Source organism: Microcaecilia unicolor, chromosome 3 (genome assembly GCF_901765095.1).
Source record: "Microcaecilia unicolor chromosome 3, aMicUni1.1, whole genome shotgun sequence".
Lineage (NCBI taxonomy): Eukaryota > Metazoa > Chordata > Amphibia > Gymnophiona > Siphonopidae > Microcaecilia > Microcaecilia unicolor.
In genome coordinates, this window is record NC_044033.1 from 448,133,289 (window position 1) to 448,160,739 (window position 27,451).

At 40.0% G+C, this 27,451-nt stretch overlaps 1 protein-coding gene across 2 annotated transcripts in view; it reads left to right on the plus strand.

Annotated features, from left to right (window-relative positions):
• ALKAL2 (ALK and LTK ligand 2) overlaps nucleotides 1-23,857 on the plus strand; it is a 43,745-nt gene extending 19,888 nt beyond the window's left edge. Inside the window, exon 6 of one of the 2 annotated variants that reach the window (XM_030195600.1) lies at nucleotides 22,184-23,855. The gene's annotated coding sequence lies outside the window, so the exon portion shown is untranslated. Of the gene's footprint in view, nucleotides 1-22,183 lie in introns of both variants that reach the window. The other variant, XM_030195601.1, reaches the window with a different exon arrangement.
• Nucleotides 23,858-27,451: the final 3,594 nt, after the last annotated feature.

Below are 27,451 nucleotides of genomic sequence, written 5' to 3' on the forward strand. Positions count from 1 at the left end.
GTTTTAGTCTAGACCTGTTTTATTAACGAATAAGCCACAGAAAATGTCTTAAATGACCACATGATCACTGGAGGGAATCAGGGATAAACTCCTTACTCCTCCAGTGGTCACTAACCCCTCCTACCCCAAAATGGGATTAAAACAATATTTATCAACCTCAATGCCAGCCTCAGATGTTATACTCGGGTCTATTAGAGCTGCATGCAGGTCCCTGGAATAGTCTAGTAGTGGGTGCAGTGCAGACAGGTGGACCCAGGCCCATATCTCCCCCTACCTGTTACACTTGTGGAGGAAACTGTGAGCCCTCCAAAACTTACCAGAGTCCCACTATACCCACATATAGGTGCCCCTTCACTCATAAGGGCTATTGCAGTGGTGTACAGTTGGGGGTAGTGGGCATTAGATGGGTTTTAGGGGGCTCAACAGACAAGATAAGGGAGCAATGGTGAGATGTGTACCTGGAAGCATTTCTTTGACATCCACTGCAGTGCACCCTAGGGTGTCCCATTGCTCTCCTGGAATGTTTGTGTGGTCAGTCAACTAAGAATGCTGGTTCCTCTTATATCCCAGTGGCTTGGTTTTGTGCATTTTTCACTTGGACTTTTTTTTTTTTAATGGACCACAAAGATAAACACAGATAAAAAAAAAAAAACATCTAGGAAATAGCCATTTTCGGAAAAAAAAAAAAAAAAAAGATAGACTTTTTCAGTTTTGAAACTGGCTATATTCCCCACTTGAATTTTAGACATTATTAGCAAAATGTCCAAAGTTGAACTTAGATGTCGTATGGAAAATGCCCCTCCACATTTTTCAGGAAATGTTATAACCAGCACATACTACTTTACATGTTTCCTTACATTCAGTTATACATTGGCCATGAATAACTGTTTCAGATGATACATATGAGGCCACATGAACATTTATGAGCACACTAGTAGAACCCAGCCCGTTTCCTCAACAATGAAACGGGCCCTAGAAAGGCTCTCTTGTAAGCGATTTTTTGTCCCTCCCCTCCATGTCCAGCTTTTCTTCCCTTCTCTCTCCTCCCCTCTATGTCCAGCGATTCTCCTCTTCCCTGCCCTCCCATCCATGTCCTGCAATTCTCTTCTCTCCTGTCCTCTCCTACCATTCAATCCCATCCATGTCCATCGATTCTGCTCTGCTCTGCCCTCCCCTTGGTGTGCCGCGGTTCTCTCTTCCTTTGTACCTCATTGTTTTCTGGCTAGCCTGGCTGGCTTCCCTTCTGTTAGTAACATCCTGATGTCAGCTCGCCTACAGCGTTCCCTTCCATCTCACTGTTACGCCCTCTGACGTCATTACATTTTGACATGAGGGTGGGGCAGTGAGGGGGAATGGAACACTGGAGGCTGGCTGACGTCATGAGATGTTACGAACCCAGGCAGCCAGACAGCGATGGAACATTGGAGGTGCAAATTATTATATAGGATATTTATAGATTCTTGGTCTTTGATCTTACAGAAATCATGGCCCAACTAAGCTCACCCCTGCCGGATTCTATATACGGCAACAAAAGTTGTTTACATAAATTGGATATGCGCCGTTATAAAATATACCTGATCCATACCTCTTAGGCATGGGCATTTACACCATGTTTTAGTTAGTGTTATTAGTCGCACCTAAATTTTAGTCACAGTGACGGCCACTATGAGTATTTATCTGCAATTAAGTATTTAGAAAGGGGGTTTCACAGGGCTCACTATTACTGTACCTTCCATGTTGTTCAATTTGTACCTGATGTCAATAACAACTTGAGGGCTATGATATGGAGTCTCATTTTTGCAAAGACTATCCAGTTGGTAGGTTTTTTGTTTTGTTTTGTTTTTTGCTAGGGATAATGATTGTGAGACCATGATACTATTAAGTGTGTTTCTGAAGAAAACTGAGGCAATGTTGCCATTGGCAATTTTTGGTGTTATATTCATAAAAAAAAACTACAGTGACCTTTCTTTTGAGAAAACATAATTATGTGAGGTCCATGCTGAAGGGAGAGCATATGCAGCTCTGCACTGAAAATTGTCAACCTGGCAATTTGCTACAATACAGGATTCATTGTTTGAGCTCAGATCAGTTCTAGTGCTTGTTCTTGTTTTAATCAATTCAGGATGATATATACACAAATGGAGACCTTCATTGTGCATGTGAATCTGGTCAAAGTTGTGTATGCAAGAGTGACTACCTGCTTGAACTACTGTAACTTGCTACATCAGAGTTTATCCAAATAAATCCATTATGAGGTGTAGCTTATTGAAAACATAACTGTAAGGCTAATTACACCATTTATGTATTAGGATTTATTTAACACCTTTTTGTAGAAATTTATGCAAGGAGGTATAGAGCAAGAATAAATCTATAGATAGGACTATGCAAGTAAAACAGTAACAAACATTCAAATAACAGTAATATAATAAATGACAGCAGATAAAGACCTGTACGGTCCATCTAGTCTGCCCAACAAGATAAACTCATTTACATGGTATGTGATACTTTATATGTATACCTCAATTTGATTTGTCCTTGGCTTTCTCAGGGCACAGACCGTAGACGTTTACCCAGCACTGTTATTGTACTAAGTTCTGCAGCTAAGACTGAAGCCCCTTAAAATTTACACTCCAGCCCATCCCTATCTATTCAGTCATAATCAGGGCATAAACCATAGAAGTCTGCCCAGCTCCCCCTTTGTTTCCCAATTACCGGCGTCACCACCCAATCTCCACTAAGATTCCACAGAACCATTCCTTCTAAACAGGATTCCTTTGTGTTTATCCCACGCATGTTTGAATTCCATTACCGTTTTCATCTCCACCACCTTCCGCGGGAGGACATTTCACATATCCACCACCCTCTCAGTGAAAAAATACTGACATTCTGTTCTGTTCTTGTGATTTATAACCTGCATTGATCTCACCAGTAGGTTCTAGGCATATAAAAACCCATAGCCATCTAACTAGGTACAGACATTTACAACAATCATAGATTACAGTTTAGGTAATTGCATCATAACAATTAAAATATGTTTTTAAAACTTTTCGTTCAGAAATAAAATTAAAGTAGTCTTATATCCACCGAAAGATTATTCCACTGCTGAGTTCCCTGATATCCAAAAGAATTTTCAATTAATGATTTTAAACAAACAGATTTTATGAAGGAAAGGCAAGTTTCAACAAAGATTGATACCAAGAATTTGTACAGTTAATTGAAAATGAGAGATAGTGAACCAAACCTGGATTCATACCATGTATATACTAATGTTACCATTTAAAATCAACTCTCTCTTTCATAGGGAGCTAATGCAATTGTATTGGAGTAACCTAATCATATTTTTTAGCTCCAAAAATTAGACGAGCTGCTATATTTTGGAGCATCTGCAGTCTAGCCTGCAATTTTGTTGTAATCCCACCATAAAAAGAATTGCAGTAATCTATAGGGCCCTTTTACTAAGCTGTATAGGCACCTACGTGCGCTCAGTGCATGCCAGTTCAGAACTACTGCCCGGCTACTGCATGGCCCAGGTAGTAATTTCATCTTTTGTATGTGCCAGAAAATATATTTTATTTTCTGGTGTGCGGCGCTAACCGGGCAATAATCGGCATTTTATGCGCACTGATTATCATCTGGCTAACACGTGAGACCTTACTGCTAAGTGAATGGGAGGCAGTGTAGTCTCAGGCCCAAAATGGATGCGTGCCAATTTTTATTTTGCAGAACGTTCATTTTTGGCCAAAAATGGCCTTTTTTGCAAGCGTGCTGAAAAATGGACCTGCGTGCATTCAATACACGTGCCTACAACAGTTTTTTTCAGTGCACCTTAGTAAAAGGACCCCTAATTGAGGTAAAATTATTGCCTGAACCACTACCGAAAAACATTTGGAAGTTAAAACATGAATGCATTGCATGCAATTGACACAATCAAAATGTTTTCCTAATTCATTTATCTGTATTCAAAAGAGAATTTAGAATCAAGAAATACACCCAAAACTTTGGACTTCTCTTCTATGTCAAGCATTTCCCTAGAGTGCAGCACAATCTTCCAATAATCTCATCTGAATACCCAAAACAAATCAATTTGGATTTTTTGCTTATTTAACTGTTATACATCAATCGAATCACGTGCTAGGCAAATCAGTTCATTTTTGTTCAAAATTCACATATATAAAAAAATACCCAGATTAGACATCATTTCCTCCAGAGAACTCATATAGACACTAAACAGCAAAGGCGAAAGAGGGGAACCCTGTGGAACTCCATAATGAGCCTTCCATGTTGCTGAAACTGAATTTTGTTCCTTAACACTATCTCCTTTTCTTCAAAAATTCTGAAAACCATTTCTGCACATTACCTCCTATGCCCACAGCACTAAGTTTACTTAACAGTTGATCGTGATCAATGGCATCAAAAACCGCAGATATGTCAAACTGAAATAACACAGTGTGTTTACTATGGCATAATATTTTTCTGATCTCAGACATTAATATAAACAGTAATGTCTCTGTGCTATGAAAGGGGTGGAAACCATGTTGTGTAAAATGCAAACAATCCTTAGAGAATATGTAATCTGGGAGCTGCTGAGAAACTGCAAATTCCAAAACCTTAGCTTGCCAGGAATGCTAGCTACCGGACGATAATTTTCTACCTTAGAAAGATCCAATTCTATTGCTTTGGGAATTAAAACAAGTATTATATCAGTTAAAGTAGGATATTTTGATTGTGTCAATTGTGTGCAATACATTCATGTTTAACTTTCTTGAAATGTTGTATTAATGAAATTAGTTAACCAATGGGAAATGTCACTTGGCAATTGGTTTAACAGAAAAGATGGACATATGTCTAAGTGACAAGATTTATGGGAAAGTTCTTTGTAACATTTTGGAAACCCATTGATCAGAGATAGGTGAAAATACTTCCCAGTACCTATTGCCTGGAATTCCATCCATAAGATGCCTTGACACAACCACAGGCAATATCTTTGGTACATTAGGTATATAATGGGCTTCTTACTGCACGCTAATATCCATTAGCATGCAAAAGCTTTAGTAAACAGGCCCTTACGTTAATAAGTGAACTTGTATATAATATATAAACTGCTTTGATTTACTTTCACTAGTTGTACTTTTAAGCCATCTATATCATGCCAATGTTTCACTTTTGAGCTTTATACAATAATTATCCTAATAAGTTGACATTAAAACGTCGAATCTAACGGCATTAACATCTCACATCCTTTTAATATATTATTTCCTATTTTAAAACAAAATGATGTATATGAAAAAGTAATGCAGATTATTTGGATTTAACTCACACCTTTTCAGTAGTAGCTAAGGATGAGTTATGTTCAGATATACTAGGTATTTCCTTGTCCCCAGTGGGCTTACAATCTAATTTTGTACCTGACACAATGGAGGGTAAAGTGACTTGCTCAGATCACAAGGAGGAGCAGGACGGATTGAACCAAATCTCCCTGATACAGCAGTAACTGCTTTTACATCTTCTCAAAATCATCTCATGTTTTGTGCCTTGACTAAATGACACATGGTTCTGCCTGTATTCCCCACCAGTATCTACACAAACAAGATGATCTGAGAAACTATGAGATCATTGTAGAACAGTTGCATGTTATACAGCACAAGCAAATGCCATTTTGCAATTCTGTGAGACACACAGATTTTTAAAAGGCATGGTTTAGGTAGACCAGATAATTGCACACATACTCCCAGTTTTGCATGAGAATACATCTATCTATTTAATAATGTTCTTGTCATATTTTGCACCTTCTCTGAGATGTGTATAAAAATGTCAGAACACTACTGTTTTGGGCAGGGCTTCACAGAGCAATTGTACTTAACCTTCTCATTTTTAAAATGACCCCAAAAATGTTAAAATTGGACTTAAGCTTGGCTCCTTAATTTATGCCTGTTATACATATAGTTTTGCCATTTTCATGTGAAAGTAGAGTGGAGGAGTGGCCTAGTGGTTAGGGTGGTGGACTTTGGTCCTGGGGAACTGAGGAGCTGAGTTTGATTCCTGGCACAGGCAGCTCCTTGTGACTCTGGGCAAGTCACTTAACCCTCCATTGCCTGCCGCATTGAGCCTGCCATGAGTGGGAAAGCACGGGGTACAAATGTAACAAAAAAAAAGTACAAAATTACTTATGTGTGTAAGTTGCAAAAAATAAAATAAAAATTCAGCACATATATAAGGCCAGCATTTGCATGTACAAGCCAAGTAATGCTGTCTCTACTATATGTGCTGGCAAATACATGTGAACTCCTGCATATCCTTATACATATTTTAAAAAGGACACTGCATTCAGCAGGCCTTTGAAAATAGGATGGAAATCATGACATTCTGAGTTGGACATTTTATTTTCAACCTAGGTGCCTAAGAGGCATATTTTCAAAGCACTTAGACTTACAAAGTTACTTGGAGGGACATTTTCAATATGACGTCTAAGTCCAACTTTGGACATTTTGCACAAAATGTCCAAAATCTGAATAAGAAAGGTCATTTTCAAAAAAAGGAAAATGTCTTTCTTTTTTTCAAAAATTCCATTTTGAACAAGGTTTTATGCTTTGTACGTTTTTAAAACCATTTTTGAAAAAACCCCATAGAAAATCAAGCCATTGGGAAATAGGAGGGGCTAGCATTTTTATTTACTTAATTTATAACTTTTATAACCCACCTATCCAAACATCTAGGTGAGGTACAATAAAACATTCATTAAAAAAACCCCCACAAACAATACACAATCAAACAAATCACAAACTTTAAAAACTCAGAACCCCCATCAGCCAAATGCCCTAGAAAATAGCCAGGTTTTTAGCAATTTCTTGAACTGGAGAACAGATGCCAACTGGTGCATAACTAGTGGTAAAGAATTCCACAAATGAGGAACAGCAATTTTTAAAAAAGATGACTATGAATTTTCTTGAAACGTACCAGACTGGTCCCCCAGTCATCCCAGGAGAGCAATGGGGCACCTAGGGGGCCACTGCAGTGGACTTCAAATAAATGCTCTCAGGTACATATCTAAGGGCCCTGTTTAGTGTTATAGGCATGTTAACATTAACACGCATTAAACACGTACGTGCCTACAATATACCTATAGGTGCCTAGATGGTTAGCGCGTGCATTAAATGTAGGCATGCTAAAAACACTAACGCACCTTAGTAAACAGGGCCCTAACTGTTGCTCCCTTATCTTGTCTGCTGTGCCCTCCAAAACCCACCACCCTCAACTGTACACCACTACAATAGACCTTATAGGTGAAACGGAAACCTACATGAGTACAGTAAGATTTGGGTGACTTTGGGAGGGCTCCCATTTTCCTGTAACAAGTAGGGGGGAGGTATGGGCTTGGGTCCACCTGTCTACAATGCACTGCACCCACCACTAGACTACTTCAGGGACCTGCATGCTGCTTTGAAGGATATAACATCTGAAGCTGGTAAGTAATGTTTTTAATCACACTTTGGTGTGTGGGAGGTGGTCAGTGACCACAGGGGAAGGAGGGGGAGGTCATTCCTGATTCCCTCCAGTGGTCATCTGATCATTTAGGGCACCTTTTTGTGGCTTATTCATTCTAAAGACAGGTCTAGCTCAAAAGGTCTTAGTTTTAGTCCTGGACAGTTTTGTTTTGTTCCATTATGGCTGAAAAATGTCCAAGTCTTAGGAACGTCCAAATCCCGCCCCCTTGAAATTTGGCTGCACTGCAGACGAACAGCATATAAAAACATCTGAAAAATAAGTTTCAAAAATACTGATTTGGATGGATTTTATTTGTGAGAAAAACATCCAGATGCTGCTTTAATGCCACTTTTTAGACATTTTTCTCATTTGAAAATGAGCCCCCCCCAAAGTGTACTGTCTTCCTCCTATAAAATTAGTAAACCTTTCCAAAGCTCATCTGGAGTCAACTTGGCATAATACCTTTTATTGTACTGTTCCACTTTTGTGGAATCCCTTACCACTTTCCATTAGAAAAGAAATCTCTTTTCAGCAACTCAAGATAGCCAAATTTTAAAAATGAGTTTTAAGATCATTCAAAGGTTATTGAAATAATAATGCTTAGCTTGATTCCTATGATCCACTTCTGCAGAGTCCTGTACAGGAGACATGGCTATAGTTGTCTCCTATAGAGGGGTCTGTGAGATATATATATATATATATATATATATATATATATATATATATATATATATATATATATACGTGTGTGTGTGTGTGTATGTGTATTGGTGTATGTATGTACGTATGTGTGTGTCCTATCCAAGTATGGTGCTCTGTTCCTAATATTTTATTTTCTTGTAACTCCACCTTGATTTGCTTTAGTGCCTTAGTAAATTTTAAATAAACCATAAAGGTTTGTTGTAGTGCCTCACTTGTTTCTGGTTGTATTTTTGCTTCTTGGCCAATGATAAGTGTATCACCCTTGGTTGTAGTGTGATGGTATTGTTCAACTTAGGTGATGGATCATCCGGATCACCTGTAGAACTCTAGTCATGCATGGGTATATTGCTTTATTCTACTATTGAAGTACATGGGTCCCATCTGCTCTGTTTGCTTTGAGTTATTGTAATTTGTCTACTGCATTATGATTAATATGGACTTGATGTTGTGTTGAAAGCTGCCAACAGAAAACGAGTTCACAATATCAATGTCTCTGGTAACATTCAACTGCTAATAACCACAAACCAGGACTCAAAAGCCACCTACTGCGAGTAAGTGTAGTAAACAGTTATTTCACCCGTATGTGATCAATAATTTTATGTGTAGAGTACCCTCAGATATAAACCACCGTGACTGCAGTCAATAATGCTGCTACAACGTGGCATAGCACTTCTTTCATTGGGTAACTCTTACTATATTTTTTTGGGTAAAGAGCAACCTCTGCTCATATTTTTTTGCATTGTTTTGTGGATTGCTTGAGACAGAATAAAGAAGAAGAAGCGATTTATGTAGCCTTAACCCTTTGTCCCTGAGGAAATTGTTTTGAAACCCCGCGGAGTCGGGCGGATCCAGGGGAAGGCAATTGCTAATTGTTTCAGCAAGGCAACATAGTTCTGCCAGAGGGGCAAGAACTCACGAGATAAGTGTACAGTTTTTTTCACCTAGTACATGTAATTTTTTAAACAAATATATAAGTGATTTTATAGCACTGTGGTGATTGGGATGCAAAAAAATATGAGCAGAGGTTGCTCTTTACCCAAAAAAATATAGTAAGAGTTACCCAATGAAAGAAGTGCTATGCCACGTTGTAGCAGCATTATTGACTGCAGTCACGGTGGTTTATATCTGAGGGTACTCTACACATAAAAATTATTGATCACATACGGGTGAAATAACTGTTTACTACACTTACTCGCAGTAGGTGGCTTTTGAGTCCTGGTTTGTAGTGTTGAAAGCTGCAGCATTTGAAGTTTGATACTTTTCTTCCTGTTCCATCTCTAGTAACTTCATTTCAGGCTGTTTATTGAGAAATACAATAGCTTCCATGACAACCTTCCCAGCTCAAAATAGTATAAGTAATAGCTCACAGAGTATGATACTTTCATTCTCCAGTGTAAAAATCAGTGTTTCCAGTGAGTTCTTCTAGATTTGTGTTGATACTGTAAGCAGATTGTGTACATTGACAGTTCTCTCAATTTACAGTATTAAACCTTGGTGTGTGTGTGTCTGTGTCAGTTACACAGATGAGGGCAATTTCTTGAAGTTATTTTCTAGTCAAATGTACTATTTTGAAATTGTTCACACTTGCTGCAGGTAAAAGTAAACTTTGACAGTTCATTGATATTGGGTGGCTGTCAGGACTTGTTTTGCTTGAACTGCAGCTGCTGCGGCTCTAGGAAAACACCTAGTCTTGCTTAATGATTGGGCCAGTGGACATATCTGTGGATCAGGGACAAGTTTATGAGCATGCTGGGAGAGAAAAGAGGAAGCTAGCTAGGGATTTCAACTTCAATTTATTTGCTATACTGCAAATTTTCAAAAAAGAAATCTAAGCCATTTACAATGAGCAAATAAAATATGGAAAGGGAAAAAGACAACCACCACCACAAAATGCAAAAGGACAGAGGAAATATTACATGTCAACAAAAGGAATAATAGGGGAAATGAAAAAAAAACACAAGGAGAGAAGACATCTTTCTGCATATATGCCTGAAGATAAAATACAAAGGAAAGGGAAAAACCAAAAAGGGCTTAAAGGAGAAGGAAAAGCCAAGGAGAAATAATTGGCTTTCAGTTGTGATTTTAAAGTGTTAAGGGCTGTTCAATATTTAAATATCAGGGAAGGATATTCCACAATACAGGGGAACCACAGTGTAACAGGTGCTTCTAAGAGTAGCTGGAAAGCTAGAACTGTAAGCAGGCCCTGGTTAGATGACCAAAGGGATCTAGTAGCGACAAAGGGAATAAAAACAGAAGCCAAGAAATATGGCAGGCCAGAAGAATGAACATAGTGAGAAAACATTAACCGTCTAAGAAATTCTACAATCCACTGGAAGCATGTGTTCTGAAATGAGGAGAGGAGTTACATGATCATATTTCTTACAATTATGAAGAAGCTTTACCTGTAGTGTTTTGAACCAGCTGCAACCAATGTAACTCATAAACAGGCCCCTCTGCTACTGTAGCAGAGCACTGTTCTTGGTGTAATGGAAAAGGTCACAGGAGACTTGTGAACTGCCTTTGCATACTCCTAATAATAATAATAAAAGTGTAATTCATTTTAAGAAAATAACTGAAAATATGTATCCTATTCACAAAATGTTGGCTTTAACATATAGAAATTGCAAGGTCTAGTTAATAAATAAACAAAGCTCAAAATTCTGTGAAGTGAAAGAGGCTACATTAGGAATTGTTACCACATTTTGGACTAGAACAGTGGTTCCCAAACATGCTCCTGTAGGCACCCCAGTTAGTTAGGTTTTCAGGATATTTACTTCACTGCATACAAATTTCACTCATGAATATTCATTGTATATAGCCTGAAAACCTGACTGGCTGGGGTGCATCCAGGACCAGGTTTGGGAACCACTTGACTAGAACTTTCTAGCATTTTTATCTGCATAAAATTCCAGAGAGGGTAGGAGAATGTGGGTAATTCTGCTGTCTTGAGTGAACCCTTATTAACAGGTATGCATGTTTTGTCTAAGGACAATTGAAATCGCTGTGCAGATTGTGGCACTCGCTTTTTTTTTTTTACAAACCCTAAATTACAACAGGTTGAAAAGTACACACTTTAAGCGTTGTACAAAGTATGTTTTGCTGATGGAATGCATGGTTGGAGTATCTGTGAACGAGTAAACAAATAGGAAGCTTATGACTGGCAGTCGGACTTGAGCAAACAGGAGATTATGAAGGGTGGGGCTGAGTGACTTTGGGTATCTGAAGCAGGAGCATGTAGGTGTGCTTTTTGGTTTGTGGCTAGAAGCCTGACAGGGTATATTTGGACTTCTATCATAACAATATAAGAATAGCCATACTGGGTCAGACCAGTGGTCCGTATAGCCCATTATCCTGCTTCCAACAGTACCTGGCAGAAACCTATCGGTTGCTTGATCCCTATGGATTTCACAGATTCTACATGCAATGAAACTTTCTGGATGTAATTAGACTTGGTTTTGATAATACTTTACGATATGGTAGCAGTTTTGATATTCTGAATAATGATATATTGGTCTCTAGGCTGACTATCATTGGATTGGGTAGAAATTATATACCTGGTTGTGATCTTACTTGGCAGGAAAATTACAAAGGGTTAAAACTGGGGAGTTTATTTTTTTATTATTATTTTATTAGGAAGATGACCCTTTAATTACTAGGGTACTGAAGGGATCCATATTGTTTTCTGCTTTTTTTAAATACATAATCCCTGTTTGTACTTTGCTTTCAGATTTAGACGTATTAGAGGGTCTATGTAGTTCATACCCTTGATACTGCCCCTGAGAAAGCAATTTCTTGTTTAAAGAAGATTCAAGGTTAGATTTAACTAAATTTGAGATTATAAAGTAATAGATTACCTTTACCAGATGTCCCCAAGGTTCTTCTGATTAGATTATTTATTTATTGCATTTGTATCCCACATTTTCCCACCTTTTTGCGGGTTCAGTGTGGCTTACAATATGAGATGAGTGATGGAAATACAGTTTGTTACAAATTGGTTATGGATTACATTGTGCAGAGTTATGCGAGACAATCGAGGTGTCGTTAAGGAATGTAACAATGGAACACAAACATTGAAACATTGGAAGGAGACAATGAGAGCTTAGAGGGCGATAATAAGGCATAAAGACATATGGTATGCATATTTCTGTGAGTAAGGGTATGAGTGATGTGAGATTACGGGGGATGAGAGTTCAGAAATGGATGTATGATGCATTAGTGAACAGTGAGTGTGGTCTTTATGTGTTTTGGCTCTTTCCGTAAATTTTTTCAAAAAGATGGGTCTTCAATAATCTGCAGAAGGAAGCTTGCTCGTGGATCATTCTTAGGTTGCGCGGCAGTGTATTCCAAAACTGCGTGCTCATGTGAGAAAAGGTTGACGCGTGTAGCGTCTTGTATTTCAAGCCCTTGCAATTGGGGAAGTGGAGGTAGAGGAAGGTTCGGGATGATCTTTTGGCGTTTCTGGGTGGTAAGTCTATTAACTCAGACATGTAGGCTGGGGCTTCGCTGTGAATGATTTTGTGGACTAATGTGCAAACTTTAAAAGTGACGCGTTCTTTGAGTGGAAGCCAGTGCAGTTTCTCTCGTAGTGGTTTTGCACTTTCATATTTTGGCTTTCCAAAGATGAGTCTGGCTGCCGTATTTTGGGCCGTTTGAAGTTTCCTCAGTGTTTGCTCTTTGCAACCTGCGTATAGTGAGTTGCAGTAATCCAGATGGCTGAGTACGAGGGATTGTACTAGGCTGCGAAAGACGGATCTTGGGAAGAATGGTCTTATCCTTTTCAGTTTCCACATGCAGTAAAACATCTTTTTAGTTGTGTTGTTTGCATGATTTTCGAGCGTTAGATGGCGGTCGATAGTGACTCCAAGGATTTTTAGCGTTTCTGAGATTTGAAGGTTTAGGTTTGGTGTGTTTAAAGCGGTAAATTCCTTTGTGTTGTATTGGGAGGTGAGTATCAGGCATTGAGTTTTTTTCTGCATTTAATTTCAGACGAAATGTATCTGCCCATGTGTTCATGATGTGTAGGCTTTGATTGATTTCGTTGGAGATTTCGTTGATGTCTTGTTTGAAAGGGATGTATATTGTCACATCATCAGCGTAGATATGCGGGTTGAGATTACTATTCCCCTTTAGTCCCAGATATAGAATTTAGGAGTGATTTTAAAAATATGTCTCTTTCAATAACACCTTTTCTTCAGACACTGATTGCAACAGTTTTATTAGAGCTAAGGCTGACTAGAAGGTTAAAAACAATCCTTTACCCAGCTAATTTTACAACAGTACTACAGGCTCTTATTTTAACTAAATCAATTACAGTAAATTTCTTATTTTGGGGATTGGCAGCACATGACAAAAGTTCTACAAGCAATACATAATTCAGTTGCACAGATTTTGACGTGAACAATGCAGTTTGACTACATTACTACTACTACTACTACTATTTAACATTTCTAGAGCGCTACAAAGTGTACGCAGCGCTGTACAAACACAGAAGAAAGACAGTCCCTGCTCAAAGAGCTTACAATCTTACAAGCTTACAATCTTACAATCTTACAAGCTTACAATCAAAGAGCTTACATTACACCCGTTTTGTCTTCTTTACACTGGTTACCAGTGCTCTGAAAAGTTATGTTTTAAATTACATTGCTTAGGGCTCTGTTTACTAAGCCGCTCTAGAGGTGCATTAGTGATTTTAGCACGTGCTGTGTAGGTGCTCACAATATTCCTATGGGCACCTACACAGCGTGCCCTAATTTTGTGCACATGCTAAAAATGCTAGTGCACCTTAGTAAACAGGGCCCTTATTTTATTAGATGCTATCTGGAGAGGCACCATGGTATTTTCTCTCAGTACTAGCGATTGTAAGCTCTCGTGAGCAGGGACTGTCTCTTCTTCATGTTCAATTGTGAAACGCTGTGTACGACTGGTAGCGCTATAGAAATGATTTGTAGTAGTACTAAGACTGTATAAACCAACAAGGACCTTGAGCTTTGAGGTCACTACAATTTTATGACTACCTCTATATGGACCTATTGACTAATGGGGATCAGCAGAAGAAAGGAAGTGTTGATGCCCCTGTACAAGTCGTTGGTGAGGCCCCACCTGGAGTATTGTGTTCAGTTTTGGAGGCTGTACCTTGCAAAGGATGTTAAAAAAATGGAAGCGGTGTAAAGAAAAGCTACGAGAATGGTACGGGATTTGCATTCCAAGACGTATGAAGAGAGACTTGCTGACCTGAACATGTATACCCTGGAGGAAAGGAGGAACAGGGGTGATATGATACAGACATTCAAATATTTGAAAGGTATTAATCCGCAAACAAATCTTTTCCGGAGATGGGAAGGCGGTAGAACGAGAGGACATGAAATGAGGTTGAAGGGGGGAAGCCTCAGGAAAGATGTCAGGAAGTATTTTTTCACAGAGAGGGTGGTGGATGCTTGGAATGCCCTCCCGCGGGAGGTGGTGGTGATGAAAACGGTAACGGAATTCAAACATGCATGGGATATGCATAAAGGAATCCTGTGCAGAAGGAATGGATCCTCAGAAGCTTAGCTGAAATTGGGTGGCGGAGCAGGTGGGGGGAAGAGGGGTTGGTGGTTGGGAGGCGAGGATAGTGGAGGGCAGACTTATACGGTCTATGCCAGAGCCGGTGATGGGAGGCGGGAAGTACTGCTGGGCAGACTTGTACGGTCTGTGCCCTGAATAAGGCAGGTACAAATCAAGGTAAGGTATACACATATGTTTGTCTTGTTGGGCATACTGGATGGACCGTGCAGGTCTTTTTCTGCCGTCATCTACTATGTTTTTATGCATGGGATAAACATAAAGGAATCCTGTTCCAAGGGAATGGATCCTCAGAAGCTTAGCTGAGATTAGGTGGCAGAGCCGATGGTGGGAGGTGGGGCTGGTGGTTGGGAGGCGAGGATATTGCTGGGCAGACTTATACGGTCTGTCCCAGAGCCGGTGGTTGGGAGGTGTTAATAATTCACGTGTTCCCACCACCTATTCTGATCTCATACTCCCCCAGACTACTCTTACACAGTCCAGGAATTAACGAACTCCATAATCAGAAGGACTCGCTGAGATATAAGGAGATAGTTTATTTCAATCTTAGCAATAGCAATACAGGCAAATCAGGCAGTCATATGATTTGAACAGCAGTCCACGACACGTCCTATCTCTGTCTGACCTTCTGGAGTCTTCTGCTCTCTTCTTCTTCTGATCTAATACCCTTCTGACTCCCATTTTTATACTATTTTCACCCTATTCATTTCAATGGACCCTAGCTTTGTCACCAGGGTTCTTGGACCTTATCAGTTGATCAAAATGACTTCACATATTCTCAGACTCTAACTATAAACAAGATATGCTCAGAGCGCATCTTATTAGATGACTTTGCATTTTCCCCAAAATCTCCCTTAGCCCCCTCCTTTGGATGTTCTCACCCAGGGTGCAGCTGACCCAGTACTATCTCTACATAACCATGGCAATCTTGCTCATGACGTCTTGAAGGTGCCAGTCTCAGGGAGCAAAGCTCCCCTCCCTTGCCAGCTCTCAATTACCTCATCTCAGTACTTGCCACAGTAAAATGTAACTGTGTCAAAGGTGAACACTGATTCTTACAGGCTAGCTCTCTTTTGTATCAGAGATGATTTTGATTTTAAGAAGCCTAGCTCTTATTATGAGCAATTGGCCTGTATTTTACTGAGAGTAGGGGCTAGCATAACTCTTCAGAGGCAGTGATAGTGCTGGGCAGACTTATACGGTCTGTGCCCTGACAATGACAGATACAAATCAAGGTAAGGTATACACAAAAAGTAGCACATATGAGTTTATCTTGTTGGGGAGACTGGATGGACCATGCAGGTCTTTTTCTGCTGTCATCTACTATGTTACTATGGACGTCCCGAACTGCTTTCCATTGCAGGGACGGCCAAAGTTCAAGGGGGCATATCGGCGGCGGGACATGGGCGTCTAACACTTGGATGTCCTCGACCCATAATCGAAAAAAAACAAGGACTTCCCTGATGAACACTTGGATGACTTTACCTAGTCGTGTTTTCTTATGACCAAGGCACAAAAAGACCAGATGACCTCCCCTTACTCCCACCCTCAAAAAAAATCTTTCAAAATATTGATTGGCAGCCTCAGATGTTATACTTAGGTCCATGACAGCAGTATGCAAGTCCCTGCAGCAGTTTTAGTGGGTTCAGTGCACTTCAGGCAGGCGGACCCAGGCCCATCCCCCCTACCTATTACGTTTATGGAGGAAACAGCGAGCCCTCCAAAACCCACTGTATCCACATCTAGGTGCCCCCTTCACCCATAAGGGCTATGGTAGTGGTGTACATTTGTGGGTAGTGGGTTTTGGGGGCTCAGCACACAAGGTAAGGGAGCTATGTACCTGGGAGCAATTTATGAAATCCACTGCAGTGCCCTCTAGGGTGCCCGGTTGGTGTCCTGGCATGTCAGGGGGGACCAGTGCACTACAAATGCTGGCTCCTCCAACAACCAAATGGCTTGCATTTGATTGTTTCTGAGATGGACGTCCTTGGTTTCGATTATCACCGAAAATCAGAAATGACCAAATCTAGAGACGACCAATTTTAAGGATTTGTACGTCCCTGATGGTATTTTCGAAACGAAAGTTGGACGTCCATCTTGTTTCAAAAATATAGGTTTCCTCGCCCCTAGATCGGGACTTTTGCGAGGATGTCCATATTAAAACATGGACATCCCTTTTGAAAATGCCCCTCCATGTGTCTATGTGTTCTGAAAACGAGCGCCTTTAATGTTTGCCATCATATGGGGATTTATTATTTATAACTAATAAGAAGAAATCACCTTAATATCCCTGAATCTTCACTCATTCAGTAGAATCAGTGAAGAAAAAGGACCTCAAAACACTGAAGGAATCAGCATATACCACCTTAATTCCATACATTAATTCATAATAGGTTCTAAAAAAAAAAACAAAAAACCTCCACAAGGCCATAAAGTGCCACTTTTCATAGAATATCATTTTCATAAAATGTTTTATATTTATACATTTTTATTTGTATTTTTTGTTTTGTAATATATTAGTCTTTACTCACTAAGTTCATCATAGAAACTATGCAGTATTGTAAATGGCACTTATCTTGTTATCCAACATGGTGAAACCACTTGGTGAACATTCAGCGTTGCAGTAGGAGTTCTGCTGGTTCTCCACAGAGCTTCACATTATACCAACAAGTTGTCACATTCACAGGGGTCCCACCAAGGGCACCTTGTTTCACCTTTCCCAGGCTGCTTCAAGGGACTAACAGCACAACAAATAGAATATCAGTGAAAAAATAATTTTAAAAACTAAGGGGCCCTTTTACTAAGCTGCGTAAGTGTCTATGCACACCCAACGGGTGCCAAAATGAAGTTACCGGTCAACTAACGCATGGCTCTTGCTGTAATTTCATTTACACGCAGCTGAAAAATAATTTTTATTTCAGACACATGTATCGAATGCACGCCAAGTGGCATTTGATGCACATAGGTCTTTACCGCCCAGTTACCGTGTGAGACTTTACCACTAGGCCAATGGCTGGCGGAAAGATCGCAGACCAAAAATGGACATGCAGCAATTTTGATTTTGGCACATGCCCATTTTTGGCAAAAAATTTAAAAAGGCCTTTTTTACAGGCGTGCTGAAAAATGGATCGACACACGCCCAAAACCCGCGCCTACACTACTGCAAGCCATTTTTCAGCGCACCTTCATACAAGGACCCCATTTCAAAAAGATAATCCGGAATCTTACTGGGCATTTAAACCCTGCAGCATACTCAATGACTTTGAGATGGCAGCTCTGCATACCCGATAGCACCATTCATTAATAAAAGATCAAAATGTATAAAAGGCCCATGGTAATGCCAGTACTAAAAGACAGAACTTTACTTTTTCAAGGTTTTAAGAGTTTTTAGCACAGAGTAAGCTGTAGGATTTTTTTTTCACCGATATTCTATTTGTTGTGCTGTTAGTCCCTTGAAGCAGCCCAGGCAGGGCGAAACAAAGTGTCCTTAGTGGGACCTCTGTGAATGTGGCAGCTTGTTGGCAAAGCGTGAAGCTCTATCGAGTACAATGCATAACTCATTTTGCAACGCTAAGTGTTCACTAAGTGGTTTCACCATGTTGGATAGCAAGTTAAGTGCCATTTACAATACTGCATAGTTTGTACAATGAACTTAGAGGCCCTTTCACTAAACCACAGTAGGGCTAACGTAGGGGTAGCACACACCACAGTCGACACTACCATTAGGGTAGCACAGGCACCTAGCGGTAATTTCAAAGTTGGCGCATGCTGTTTCCCATGGAAGAAAATTTTCTATTTTCTTTAGGAGGTGTTTGTAGTAGTAATCAGTGGCACAGTCACTTTCGTGCGTGCTGTCTGATTACAACATGAGTAGTGCGGGAACCCTTTCCACATTAAGGGCTCAGGCAGTAAATAGCCACACACTACTTTTGATATGAGCGCATGGCCATTTAATGACCCATTAAAAAAAAGGGCCTTTTTCTCAGCTGCAGGAAAAAATGACCCAGTGCATGCCAATTTCATGCGTCCAAACTAACAAAGGCCACTTTTTACTGCAGCTTAGTAAAAGGACCCCTTAGTGAGTAAAGCGAAGATTACTTGGTAGATATGTGGAATGCCCTCCCACAGGAGGTGGTGGAGATGAAAACAGTAATGGAATTCAAACATGCGTTGGATAAACACAAAGGAATCTGGTTTAGAAGGAATGGTTCCACGGAATCTTAGTGGAGATTGGGTGGAGACGCCGGTAATTGGGAAACAAAATGGGAACTGGGCAGACTTCTACGGTTTACGCCCTGATCGTGACTGAATAGATAGGGATGGGCTGGAGTGTAAATTTTAAGGGGCTTTGACGTTAGCTTCAGACCTTAGTACAAGAACAGTACTGGGCAGACTTCTACAGTCTGTGCCCTGAGAAAGGCAAGGACAAATCAAACTCGGGTATACATATAATGTAACACATACCATGTAAAATGAGATTATCTTGTTGGCAGACTGGATGGACTGTACAGGTCTTTATCTGCCATCATGTACTATGCTACTATGTTACTTACCTGTAGCAGGTATTCTGAGGACAGCAGAGCTTATATTCTCACAAGTGAGTAACGCGGAACCCTGTTGCCCAGTTCGGGCTTTATAACAAGCCATAACAGGTTTTGTGGAGTGTGAAATGTGCCTTCCTACTCGTCCTAGGGGACGTGGGAAGGTTTGTGAGAATATAAGCCCTGCTGTCCTCTGAGAATACCTGCTACAGGTAACTTCGCTTTCTCCCTAACACCCAGACTCACAGAAAACAACAAACACTGGTCAACTGGACCATGCAACGGCAAGGACATAACTCAGATCAACCTGAAACTATATACAAACTGAGCGAGAGTGCAGCTGGAACAGAATAAAATAGATCTAGGGCGATGGAGTTGGATTCTAGACCCAAAACAGATTCTGCAACACTGCCCGAGCAGACTACACATTGGGTATCCTGCTCAAGTCAGCAATGGGATGTGAATGTGAAAACTGAAGACCACGTCGCAGCCTTGCAAATTTCTTCAACGGAGGCTGACCACAAGTGGGCTACTGATGCAACCATGGCTCTGACATTATGAGCCTTGACATGACCCTCCAGTGTCAGCCCAGCCTGGGCATAAGTGAAAGAAATGCAATCTGCCAGCCAATTAGAGAGTATGCGTTTTCCTCGATGGCAACCTCCATCCTGTTGGCATCAAAAGAAACAAAAATTTGGACACACTGTCTGTGGGGCCTTGTCTGCTCCATGTAGTAGGCCAATGCTCGCTTGGAGTCCAAGCTGTGCAAGGTGCTCTCGCCAGAATGGGCATGAGGTCAGGGAAAGAATATTGGCAAGACAATCGACGGGTTCAGATGGAACTCTGACACAACCTTTGGCAGGAACTTAGGATGCATGCAAAGGACTGCTCTGTTGTGATGAAACTTAGTATAAAGGTGCATCTACCACCAAGGCCTCAAGCTCACTGACTCTACAAGCTGAAGTGACAGCCACCAAGAAAATGACCTTCCAGGTCAAGGAATTCAGTGGCTCGAGAGGAGTTCTCATCAGTTGGATGTGAATGACATTGAGGTCCCATGACACAGGCAGAGGTTTGACAGGGGTCTTTGACAAAAGCAAACTTCTCATGAAGGGAATTAGAGGCTGTCCAGAGATGGGCTTACACTCTACACGTTGATAAGCACTAATTGCACTGAGGTGAACCCTTACGGAGTTAGTGTTGAGACCAAACTCGGAAAAGTGCAGAAGGTATTCAAGCAGGGACTGTGTAGGACAGTAAACAGGATCTAGGGCCTTACCCTCACACCAGACAGCAAACCTCCTCCATTTGAAAGAATAACACCTCAGTTAAATATTTTCACAAAAAATTTTATGATAAAAGTAATTTTCTACTATAAAAAGTGGCACTTGTGGAGGTTTTTTTTTTTTTTAGGACCTATGATGGCTGATTGTGTGGAGTTAAGGTATATTCTGGTTCCAACAGTGTGCTGAGGTTCTTTTTCTCCACTAATTGTAGTGAATGAGTGAATATTCAGGGATAGTATGGCAATTCCTTCTTGTTATGAGTGTTACTGTCACCTTATTCTTCATATTGTGATTTCATATGTATGACATGTACCTCACCTAGGATTGTGGATAGCCAAATCATAATCTACGTAACTATTTATGAAATTTGGGATTGTTTGGGGTGTAGAATATGGCAGAAGGAGCTGGGGTTATGTCAGGGAGAGGAAGATGAAGATGGGTTTTTGTTAGCAGGATAGCAATGAGGAAGAATATGCATTATGCAAGAAATGCAATGTGAATGCAAGGGACCTTAGCTGAGTGCACATGAGTATGAGGGTGCACCTGGGAATGAGTGAAGAGCAAGAATGGTGCAAACGAAAATTAGCTTCTTTTTTTTTTTTTAATTTTGCTCACCTTTTTCAGTAGTAGCTCCAAGGTGATTTACATTCAGGTACACTGGATAGTTTTTACTGTCACTCTTCTCGTTCCCACCTTCCCCTTGCTTCTCTCCCCAACAATCTTTGATGGCAGGAGCTGTGAACTTCCACTAGGCTGCCATAATTCTGACTCAAACATTACCGACAGGATTTAGGGACTATTGTTGGCCTCATTTACTTCATACACATCTGTTTTCACATGTACAAACAAATGTATATGTTTGGAATAACACAGCCTTGGCAATAGGTGGTTATTGCTCGATATGAGATGCATGTAAAAATGGGCAGCATAAGGCTGAGGTTCACTTCTATCCCTTAAAAAGATTCTGGAGATTAGAATACTCAAACCTGCTTTCATGTTAGGAAGTCTGAATCTGTACATCATTAATGGGACATGAACATGTTGACAATCCTATTAAAGATGGGCTATTGATGCAGTGAAAGCCCTGATATTATGGGCCTCAACATTCCTTCTTCAGGTCAAACTGGTGTGGGGACATATGGAAGATATGTAATCTTTTATTTAATTCCCTCTTTTATGCACAACCTTTGTCTTGTTAGAGCAAACAATAATACTGGATGGATTTTAAATACATTAGAGTACTCTATATAGAAGATGGTAGATAATTTGAAATCCAAGGTGTGTTGAGCTACAGCCATTTCATGGAATGTGGCTTTGAGACACGATGGAGAAAACATTACCTAATCAAGGAGCACTTTTACTAAGCTGCAGTAAAAGGTGGCCTTAGCACACCCTTATGTAGGTCTTTCCCATGTGCTTTGGCCATTTTTCACAGCCTGAGTGCGTATGCCATTAAGTTGCATTAGGCATGTGTTGGTGCCTAACACAGCTTAGTAAGTGCCTTTAAGGTGGACATCAAATGCGTGTCACAGCTTGAGGCAGAAATTTAGGATGGATACATAGTAATACAATGTTATGATGTAATCTGGCATATATTTTTTCTTTTACCAGATCGCAATACCACAAAGAAACACCAAGAACCAAGAGAAGTGCCTTGGAGACCAACAGGAAAATAGATCACTATGTTTGTAACAATCCATTGTGAACAAAGATTTATTTTTACAGACTAAGATTACTTCCATAATTTCTGTAAAATGCATTTTGTATGTTGTCAACACTGTTTGCAGAGTTATAATAGGCATAACTGCCAATGGTACAAGATATACTTTAAGGAACAAAATCAATGACACTCCTATTTAATGTGTTGTACTGTCAAAACCTATACCATCATATACCAGTCACCTAGAAAACTCTCTCTACTACAAAACTTTACTTCAAAGTATATTTTTATTGGCACCAGAACCTGCTTTACAGCACCAGCTTCATGGCTGATCTCTCATGCTTAATGCAATCAAAAACAGTATTTGATTAAAATGAAGTTTTACTTGTTAATTTAATGTTAAGGCCACACTGTACCCCAAGTCCAACTTATGAATTGCATTATATTCCTTTGCCTTTTGTCCTTGCAAGACAGTTCATACTGAACCAGAAGCCATTACATGAGCAAGGAATTGGCTTTCACTTTCTGTAAAAATGAAGAAAGCAGTGCATTACATTGTACCTTCTGGGAGAACTTGTTTAAAAATATGAAGGTTAATGTCATTAGTTCTCTGTATAGAAACCCCTAAGTTCTATAAATGGTGCTTTAAATTGTACATGCAAATTTGGGCGCATGCCCAATTTGCACATGCAATTTAATTAACAAACCAATTAGCACCAATAATTGTGCCCTATCAGTGCTAATTGGCTTAAATTATAATGTAAGCACAGGAATTCAAGCATAAAAATTATCTGTGGGTGCAAAAAGAGAGCACAGTCATGGGATCAAGGCGTTCCTTCAATTTACACGTGTAACAAAATAAAGGGGGTCAACACCTAATTTGTGTGTGGGAATTTACATCAGGGTTTTGCTGGTGTAAATGGCAAGCCTAAAAGTAGTCGTGGTTTCCGCCACCAGGGCACCATTTATAGAATAGCGCCGAGCGCTTTTTTTCAGCGCTATTTGTCAAATTTAGTCCTAAGTGTATAAAACATGTCAGCTAATATGTGCAATATGTAAATACTGTAAATAAGATGTGTAATAAAAAATGTTCTTGGTATATTACACACCTTCAGAAATGTATTTTGACTTCCCTTTTAAGGTTTAGCAAATTTTCATATTCAAGGAATTCATAGCACACAACAGCTGTAATAGTAGCACAATATTAACCTAACAAAAGTCTTCTGCTCACTTACTGAAATCATGGACATTGCAGAGGCTAGCTGCAGCTATGCAATAAATCGTAAAATAGTTTTCTATTTGTTCCTAGAATCCATGAAGCAGTTTAACAAATGCAACATGGAATTATCTAGGTTGCCTGTTTCTGATGTAATCCAGATTAGCACTTACTTTGCTACAAGCATTTAATTTTCATTCCAGTTTGTGGTGTTTTGTTTGAACTTCAAAGGTAGAGCTAGATATTTAAAACTGCAGAGAAAATGCTGTTTTGTTGCTGTTCACAACTTTCATTAATAAATCAAATGGCAAATTTAGTGAACGCCTATGGCATGACTTTACTGAAACATACAGTACTGGTCCTTTAAAATGATCAGCTGTATACACTAAAAAGTTTGAAACTAGTATCAACTGTACATTGCTCGTCATATGCACATTCATAACCACCATTTTATAGAAGAATCAACTCTCAAAACAGTCAAAAGTTCCATAAGAAATTTTTTCTAGTCTTCTTGACATGTCATTTACTTAAGAAAAATGAGATATATGATAAACATATATAAACATAAAGGTATCCTATTCAGAAGGAATGGATCCTCAGAAGCTTAGCAGAGATTGGGTGGCAGCACCGGTGGTTGGGAGGGAGGGCGAGTGGTTGGGAGGCGGGGCTAGTGCTGGGCAGACTTCTACAGTCTGTGCCCTGAAAATGGCAGATGCAAATCAAGGTCAGGTATACATATAAAGTAGCACGTATGAGTTTATATTGTTGGGCACACTGGATGGACCATACAGGTCTTTCTCTGACATTCATCTACTATGTTACTGTCCTGCTTATTTTCAAAAGAGAAGGGCACCCATATTCCGACACAAATCTGCCAGGTACTCATGATCTGGATTAGCCACTGGTGGATAAACAGGATGCTAAGCAAGACAGATATTTGGTCTGACCTGGTATTGCAAATATATAGATCTCCTATTTGAGTTTAATTCTTATGTTCAAGCATCCAAGGTTATACTGGGCCAGTGTTTTGCATAAAACCCAAGCTTTTACTTCTCCTTTAGGAAGTTGCTTGAAATGTCTCCCTAAAACAAGCAAAAACCCCAGTCTAGATTTCGACTGGGCAGCTGGCTGTGGCTTTGGAGTCCTTTGCGGTTTGGCACAGAGAATGGATCAAAGGAAAACACCTCTTTAGTGGACGGATTTTTTCTCCTCTCTGCTCTAGTTAAATACCTTCTTGTAAAAAGAGCGAGAGAGAAAAGCAAGCATTATTAACTATTTGCCATAGTGTACAACCCTTTTCCCCTAGTTTTAAACTGAAACTTTCTCTAGAAATAGGCATTTTTAGGCTCTTAGGTAGAAAGCTCAAATCCAGAACCTCTAGGGTAGCATTTCTGAAATGCTATCCGTTCCACACGCAGGGCCCAAGAGACAGGCAGAGCTCCGGAGTCTCAATGTGTGGATGGGGATGGCGCAGGGAGGAGGGTTTTTTGTTAGGAACTGGGCAACATTCTGGGGAAGGGGGAGCCTATTCCGAAAGGATGGGCTCCACCTTAACCAGGGTGGGGACCAGGCTGCTGGCATCGACATTTAAAATGGAGATAGAGCAGCTTTTAAACTAGAAAAGTGGGGGGGGGGGGGGGGGGGAAGAGAGAGAGGCCAACAGTCGCTCAAAAGCGCATGGTTCGGGATAAGGTATCTTTCAAAGATATCACCAAAATAGGGAAGATAGGGTATCCTGATAGTGAGGTTGCAAAAGAGACCATAGTAGATCAGGTGTCCTTAAATAAAAATAAAAAGCAGACAAAAGATTGCAAATTAATACTATCAAGTACTGAGCGTGATGTAACTAGGAACAACAAATATAGTTTGAAATGTCTATATGCAAATGCCAGGAGTCTAAGAAATAAGATGAGAGAGTTAGAATATATTGCACTAAATGAAAAATTAGATATAATAGGCAACTCTGAGACCTGGTGGAAGGAGGATAACCAGTGGGACACTGTCATACTGGGGTACAAATTATATTAAAAGCAGGAAGATGACAAAGCCGTAGCAGAGAGATTAAATGAATTCTTTGCTTCGGTCTTCACTGAGGAAGATTTGGGTGGGATACCGGTTGCCTGAAATGGTATTCAAAGCTGACGAGTCGGAGAAACTTAATGAATTCTCTGTAAACCTGGAGGAAGTAATGGGGCAGTTCTACAAACTGAAGAGTAGCAAATCTCCTGGACCAGATGGTATTCATCCAAGAGTATTGATAGAACTGAAAAATTAGCTTGCGGAGCTACTGTTAGTAATATGTAATTTATCATTAAAATCGAGCATTGGTACCAGAAGATTGGAGGGTGGCCAATGTAACTCCGATTTTTAAAAAAGGTTCCAGAGGAGATCCTGGAAATTATAGACCGGTGAGTCTGACGTCGGTGCCGGGCAAAATGGTAGAGACCATTATAAAGAACAAAATTACAGAGCATATTCAAAAGCATGGATTTAGTGAAGGGAAATCTTGCCTCACAAATCTACTACATTTCTTTGAAGGGGTGAACAAACGTGGATAAAGGTGAGCCGGTTGATATTGTGTATCTGGATTTTCAGAAAGCGTTTGACAAAGTACCTCATGAAAGACTCCAGAGGAAATTGGAGAGTCATGGGACAGGAGGTAGTGTTCTATTGTGGATTAAAAACTGGTTAAAAGATAGAAAACAGAGAGTAGGGTTAAATGGTCAGCATTCTCAATGGAGAAGGGTAGTTAGTGGGGTTTCCCAGGGGTCTGTGCTGGGCCCGCTGCTTTTTAACATTTAATATTGTGTTCAATTCTGGTTGCTGTATCTCAAAAAAGATATAGTGGAATTAGAAAAGGTGCAGAGGAAAGGCTAAAGCGGCTAGGGCTCTTCAGCTTGGAGAAAAGGTGGCTAAGAGGAGATATGATAAGAGGTCTATAAAATAATGAATGGAGTTGAATGGGTAGATGTGAAGCATCTGTTTATGCTTTCCAAAAATACTAGGATTAAGGGGCATGCGATGAAGCTACAATGTAGTAAATTTAAAATGAATCAGAGAAAATATTCTTCACTCAACGTGTAATTAAACTCTGGAATTCGTTGCCAGAGAATGTGGTAAAGGCAGTTAGCTTAGTGGAGTTTAAAAAAGGTTTGGACGGCTTCCTAAAGGAAAAGTCCACTATTTCTGGGATAAGCAGTATAAAATGTTTTGTACTTCTTTGGGTTCTTGCCAGGTATATGTGACCCGGATTGGCCACTGTTGGAAACAGAATGCTGGGCTTGATGGACCTTTGGTCTTTTCTACTATAGGAATACTTATGGTACTGTATTATATAATCACCTTAATGCCATGCGTAGATGGGTGGTATATTAAGAATGAACATACATACATATCCTATATAATAAAACACACCTCCAACGTTCTGAAGCCGAGAAAGTGAAGCCTTCAAGCATTCCTGCAACGTTCCGGAACTACGTGTCAGTTGAGGAGATGGAGCCTTACAGAGCGCACTAATGGAAGCAATATTAACTTTGCAGATGAGGCTTTTTTTTTTTTTTTGGCACCACACATGATTGTATCCTTATAGGCCAAACATTGGTCTTAGTAAGGTGATTTGAAAGCATTTGAGGTCCTTTTTCTCTTAGTATTGTGATTGCGGCTAAATCTTTTTTGGCAAGATTTATAAGCAGAGTTGTATTGTATTGTTACTTGCTAAGTAACCATGACAGTGACCAGGACCCTCTGGACAGTATCAATTGTAAGTCCCCACATATATGCCCCAATTTGACTGCCCCTTTCGGACTGACTGTTCACTTGTCTTTTAGATTGTAAGCTCTTTGAGCAGGGACTGTCCCTCTATGTTAAATTGTACAGCACTGCGTAACCCTAGTAGCGCTTTAGAAATGTTAAATAGTAGTAGTAGTAATATACAAAATTTCTTAAAATGTTTTGCTGGATATTCCCAATATCCTACTTTTCTACATTTGCCATTCATACTATT